This window comes from Rhinopithecus bieti, unplaced genomic scaffold (assembly GCF_001698545.2).
Source record: "Rhinopithecus bieti isolate Rb0 unplaced genomic scaffold, ASM169854v2 scaffold_6380, whole genome shotgun sequence".
NCBI lineage: Eukaryota > Metazoa > Chordata > Mammalia > Primates > Cercopithecidae > Rhinopithecus > Rhinopithecus bieti.
Window position 1 is genome coordinate 4,030,839 of NW_016806642.1, and position 6,000 is coordinate 4,036,838.

The 6,000-nt window shown below is 38.8% G+C and overlaps 1 protein-coding gene across 1 annotated transcript in view; it reads right to left on the reverse strand.

Moving 5' to 3' along the window:
- The window catches only part of DNAJC6 (DnaJ heat shock protein family (Hsp40) member C6), a 111,805-nt gene that overhangs the window by 57,195 nt on the left and 48,610 nt on the right, over window positions 1-6,000 (reverse strand). The gene's annotated exons all lie outside the window — the stretch shown is intronic.

Consider the following 6,000-nt stretch of genomic DNA (forward strand, 5'->3'; position numbering starts at 1 on the left):
ACTACATATGTGGCCTTTATTGTACATTTGGACAGTGCTGCTCCAGAGAGACTGCTGAGGAAAGCAGTAGTCAACTTCAGTGAGTTGAGGGCACTCCTCTGCCCTTTGATGAAGCTGACGATATTAGAAACCCCATTCCATGACTGTCCCTTAAAGCACTGGTTCACTTCTATCATGAAAAACGCCTTCTGAAGGGGCTTTAGTACAGCTTTTAGGCCTTAGGATGCATGGTGGCCATTAGTGCTATCTGTCAAATATTTCAGGTTCTCTTCCCTTATAGCTTCTTAAAATTGTGCTTTTTGGCCCCTTGTGCTTAGCTCCAGTCCAGGGTTTCTCAATCTCAGCACTAATGACATTTTAGGGCAAATACTTCTTTGTTGTGTGTGTGTTGAGGGGGCTGTCCCTGTGCACTGGAGGGTGTTGAGTAGCATTCTTGGCCTCTATTCATTAGATACCAGTAGCACCTGCCCCAACCCCCACTCCACCTCTGAGCTGTGACAATAAAAAATGTCTCCAGAGACTGGCAAATATCCCCTAGTGGGGGCAAAATTATCCCTGGTTAAAAACCACTGCTCCAGCCTATGATGTGTGAGAGGAAGTGCTGTGTATCACAGTGTATGTTGTGCATCACTTCCAGGGTACATTTAACTGTTAATGTGATATTCTCCGTAGTTTCTCTCTCTCTCTATTTCTCTCTCTCCTCTCTCTCTCTCTCTCTCTCTGTATCTCTGTATCTCTGTATCTCTCTCCCTTTGCCATAGCAACTGACAAGGTTGGAGACTGTGGCTGCTGGACTTCTGGGTCCCAGAGACAGGAGCTATGTGGCAGATGACCTTTGATGACCCAGGTGACCTTTGATGAATATTTGGCATGAGTAAGTAATATGGTTTGGTTCTGTGTCCCCACTCAAATCTCATCTCAAGTTGTAATCTCCACGTGTCAGGGGAGGGACCTGGTGGGAAGTGATTAGATCATGGAGGCGGATTTTCCCCATGCTGTTCTCGTGACAGTGAGAGATCTGATGGTTTTAAAATGTGGCACTTCCCCCTTTGCTCACTCTCTCTCTCCTGCCATCATGTAAGATGTGACTTGCTTCCTCTTTACCCTCTGTCATGGTTGTAAGTTTCCTGAGGCCTCTCCAGTCATGCGGAATTGTGAGTCAATTAAACTTCTTTTCTTCATAAATTACTGAGTCTCAGGTAGTTCTTTAAAGCAGCATGAAAACAGATGAATACAGTAAGAAACACCTGTTTGTTAATAGAGGCCACCGACCTTTTGGGAATGTTCATAACCAAAGCACAACCTAACCTATGCAGGCTGATACAGGAAGGAAGCAGGAATCTGTGTCGAGGAGGTGGCTAATGTGAACAGTGGCCAGGTAGGGCTTTAAGGCCTAGCAGTCAAGAGCATGAGTCATTCTCACCTGGGTTCCTGCCCAGCTTTGCTACGCCTAGCTGTGTGACCCTGGAAGTCAGTCTTTATAAGTCTCTTTCTTTCCATCTGTAAAATAGGGGTAAAAATTGTGCCTACTCCATAGGGAAAGATTAAATAAGTGCATATAAAGCTGTTGGCATGGTACCTAATAAATCTAGGGGTCAAGAGAACGTAACTAAACTCTATTATGCCACATCCTGAAATTCCTATATTGGTGGTATTTTTCATCTTTGTTCACTTTCCAACTATATGATGACAAAAGACAAAAATGGCATCTATTCTTTTTTTAAAATTGCAATATATAAGATTTTCAAAATAAATATCAATAAAAATACTCATGTAATAGGCACTATAATTGCTAACATATATAAAACTTACTATCTGGTAGGTATTTTTCTAAGCATTTTATCTATATTCACTCATTTAATCCTCATAGCATCCCTATGAAACAGATAATATTATTATTCCTATGTTATAGATCAGAAAACTGAGGCACAGAGGTTAGGAAACTTGTCTAAGGGCATGTAAGCTAGTGAATATTTACTAGCAGAGTTGAGATTGAACTCCAGGCAACCCTTCCAATCACATCTCTCTTTCTTCTCCTAATATCAGCCTGAATTTTATATTTATCATTCCAATTAATTTCTTCAAACTTGTATTACATATGTTTGTATCCACAAAAAATATATTAATATTATTTTCCAAGATTTCAAGCTGTACATAAATGGTTTTCTATTTGAATAATTTTACAACTTTATTTTTTTCACTTACTTTTGTTTAAAATTCATCTATGCTGGTACCAAATGCAGCTTTAGCTCAATTAATGTGTGTATCAATTACCCCAGTGATGGACATGTAGGCTATTTGTTAGAATAAGCAACACAGTGAAGAACACATCACTTTGATAACATATACAAGACTCTCTCTAGATTATACCTACAAGCAGAATTTGCCAGCAAATAAGGTATGTGCATATTTATATATCTAGATATTGACAAATCATTCTCCAAAGCAGTCACAGCAGTTTAAATTCCTACAACTAGTACATATGTGTTCCTTCACTCTATATTCTCCTTAACACTCAGTATTGTCAGACTTCTACATTTTTACCACTTTGTCAAGTATAAATAAGTATCTTACTTTGGTCCTATTTTGGTAATTTCCCTGATTACTAGTGAGGTGAAGTATCTTTTATTGTGTCTACTAGCCAGGTGACTGTTCTTTCAATCGTATTTCAGGTACCTACTACACTCCTACATGCCATTTAATTATATATTATATTCATACATATATATAAATATAAATATATTACATTCATACATATATATATAAATACATGTTGACTGTCATGTTCTTGCATCCTGATCTTAAGAGCTATTGATACCTAACAGATGTCTAAGTCACTATTAGACATCTATTAGAAAATGAGGCTCTGTTAGAAATTGCAAAGAACATTGAGTACTGGTAAACAAAAACATGAATGGACATATGAACAAACATTAATCATTTCTACCACTAACTGAGCTCTCCAGTGCAACAGGAACTGTGCTCAGACCTTTATGATAGTACAGTTTCATATAGCAGGAGAGTGGAAGTGGTTATTATCCCCAGTTTAAAGATGAAGCAATAGAAACTCAAAGAAGGAAAGTAACTCACCAACAAGTCCAGTTAACAAGTGGAAGAGTCAGCAATTCAAACCCAGATCTGTGCAATTCCAAAGCCTTGCTAATCTACCATTTCCCACTATTCTACAGCTCCACTAATCTCAGGATTCCAACAACTATAATCAAGATGAGCCTTACCTGCCTATACACAACTGCCTCTCTCCTATTCCCTGCTCTCCTCCACCTCCCACCCACACACCTTTCATCTGGCTGCTTTCAGCGGCAGATGTCCCCACAATAAGCACCCTCATAAATCACTGCATGCCAGGCAAACCAAGTCAATCTCATTTACGCAGGCAGCCGAGCCTCTGTCTCCCCTACTGCTTCACAGCCCTGAATAAAAGGCTGGGAACAGGTCTAATGGGCAGCTCCACAGACTAGGGCTAGTGTTACAAATCTGAGAACGCTCTCTTGTGTCCTGTTTCATACGAAACAGAGCACATTATTTCCCTGTAAACACACCCCCCCCCCCATGTAAAATCTGTATCGTGTTTTGTTTTAAATATAGTGAGGACAGAGCAGCATAAAATGTTTATAATTCTCCCATTTCCATCCCTGTAACATTTTCATGTGCTCAGTCTGAACACCCCTTTGATATGTAACTATTTAAGAGATGACACCAAATAGATTGGATGTCTCTTCAGCTCTCAATTTTATGCTGGAACAGAACTACAAGCCATAATAAATATCCTTGATTATCTAAAAATCAGACTCTCACCATCCCTCAGGCTGCATGCTCTGCTCATTACAGCTTTGGAATGCTGCAGAAATCAGAACAACTTGCCAGAGTCCATCTGTAACCTTCATATATTCAAACTGTATGTTGAACTGGCCAGGACACACAAAAAAGAAGAGGGGCATTATTTGACGTTGCTCTACTGGTTCTTTTAGGTAGATATTCTGGCTCTCCCTGATGAGTCACATAAGTGCCAAAAGTGCAGATTCTGCAAATATTTTAGCCTAAGCTAGTTGAAAGAAAGGGCAGAGAGGTTTCAAAACATGGCACAACGAAGAATAAAATGGTGCAATGAGAAAGAAATGCAGAAGAAAAACAATGACCACGGTAGATCAAGGGGTAACAAACTGGATCCCATGGGCCAGATCCAGTCCATGGCCTGTTTTTGTACAGTCTGTGAAATAACAATGGCTTTTACACTTTTAAATGATTGAAAAAAAGTCAAAAGAGGAATGATGCTTCATAACGTGAAACTGATAAGAGGGTCAAATTTCAATGTCCAGAAGTAAAGTACTTGTGTTTACATCTTGCCTATGGCTGCTTTCATGCTACAATGCAGTTAAATAGTTGTGACACAGATCTTATGGCCCACAAAGTCCAAAGCATATACTCTCTGGCCCTTTAGAGAAAAAGTTTTCCAACCCTTGCATCAGATGGTTAACAACACTTGTGTTCTTAGGAATGCAGAGCTTGCTACCTCCAACACCTTTCTAAATGCTTTGGCTAAAATGGCACCCAGTGGAAAGAACACTCTGTGCTCACTAAGGTTCCCTTACAGGGTGTAAGGGAGTGGAGGTTAGGACATTAGAGTTGAGAGAGCACATGAGTGTCATCCAAAGAGAAAGGTCCAGGTCTGCCTCTAAGGCTCCAGGTAGATTCTTGCTTCATGATGTCTTGTGGTGTGAAAATCTAAGCCCACCAAAGACAAACATCAGAGAATTGCACTTTTACCTCTGAGTTACTTTACCGGTGTAAGAAACAAGTTTTCTTTGGGATTCCTAATGTTTGGGAAACTAGAAGCAGTATCCTATTCCTTCCAAATTGTAGGAACCTGACCAATTCTTGCTCTCAAGAGTGATACAAAATTTGTTTCCTGGGAGAGAATTTCTGTCTCCCACTAGATTGCTAGTTAGCTGTCATTTATTTGTATCGAGCTTCATTCCAAAAGAGATTCGAGATGATTCAATAGTTATTTAGAAATTATATAAAGAGGGTAAGCACAAATGCTAGGGTTAGTCTTAACTGCCTTAATGTAACTAAAAATATAAAAAAGTAAGTGAGGCTGCTTTTCATAGACGTTTTATTGATTTCTTAGCCATGGACAAAACACTGTGAGAAGTGGTATGGAAGGAGGAGTGTCCATAATGCATAGTGATCATCCCCTCATATGCTTATTCAGTATATGCCTGTGGCACCCTGGGCTGTGGATAATTCCATCTGGTCCCCTAGGAAGAAATGTTCCCCCATAAATTACTGTTGTCAAAAGAAGGATGGTATGCAAGCACTTACCAAAAAGAGACGTTCATCAAGATACTGTTTACCATGGCAAGAGGCTATAAGTGATGTATTTTTTTCAATAGTAAGGGAATTGGTTAAATATCTCTAATAATGCCATATGGTTAGCTACTAAAATCACTTTGTAGAAGAGTACAGATGGGCATGGCAAAGGCTAAATGAAAAATAAGCCGGCTACAACACATAATCCACAGTATAATCTTACTTCTGTAGAAGGAAACTATCTGAGTTTAGGGAAAGAATTCAGAGGATACAATAAACATAAAATAATAACAACTCAAACCTACTGAATGCCTACCACATACTAGGCCACTGATCTAAATTCTCTATATGTAGTAACACATTTAATCTTCACAACTACCCTATGAAGTCAATACCATTACTATCTTCATCTTATACACAAGAAAATTGAAGCAAAGACACATCAGTGATTCACCCCAGGTCCTACAGTTAGTAAGCCAGGATTTGTACCCATACAGGCTATTCTAGAGTCCAGGCTTTTATCCACCACATTTTCAAAACAGTTATAGTAATTATATTTAATTACATCTGGGAGAATGATGAGTGATTTTTGTTTGTATGATTATATTTTCTAAATTTTCTGCAAGATACATTCATTAGTATTTTTTTTTTTTTTTTTTTTTTTTTTTT